Here is a 629-nt window from a genome sequence, read left to right as displayed (position 1 = left end):
CAGCCAATCAAAATGACCTGAGCATAATGAATCAACAAGGAACAGGGAAGTTCGGGATAAAAAACTGAATTCTATATCACATCTGAATCCATCCAAGCAGATGTGTCCACAGAAGACCTAACCAGAGTAGAACTTAAAATATTCATATTTCCCAATCCTATCTTCCCAAAATGGATATACAAGAAGTTGACAGACATTATTGAGGTACCCTCTAGAAATATCTCAACATATTAGGGTAATCATCATTGGATTGTAATTATAACAGGATGGAAAATTTGAATATCCTTTTTCTAATCCACTATATGTCTTCTTTTTCAATTTACTGTAGACAGTTAAAAATATAAACCTTAGAAGACTAGGATTTACTTCCAACCTCAATCTTACTGCTGCATTCCTGGGACACAGAATATACAAATATTATAATGAGTGTCTTAATCAATTAATCAAATAATTAATGTAGATTTTTTTTCCCCCTGTGTGAAACAAACTCTCTAATGTGTCTGTATGCATTACTTGTTAGTGAAGCATTTCTTTTCCTCTCTTTTCAAAAACTTTCCCCTTAGTTTTCAGAAAACGTCTATTTCTAATATCCTTCAATGCTTTTCAATCTATATGCTGAGCAAGTAATC

This window comes from Orycteropus afer, unplaced genomic scaffold, assembly GCF_000298275.1.
Source record: "Orycteropus afer afer isolate SDZICR_OR568_19922 unplaced genomic scaffold, OryAfe1.0 scaffold00964, whole genome shotgun sequence".
Classification (NCBI taxonomy): domain Eukaryota; kingdom Metazoa; phylum Chordata; class Mammalia; order Tubulidentata; family Orycteropodidae; genus Orycteropus; species Orycteropus afer.
The sequence above is the reverse complement of the archived record's forward strand: the minus strand, read 5'-3'. Positions refer to the sequence as shown.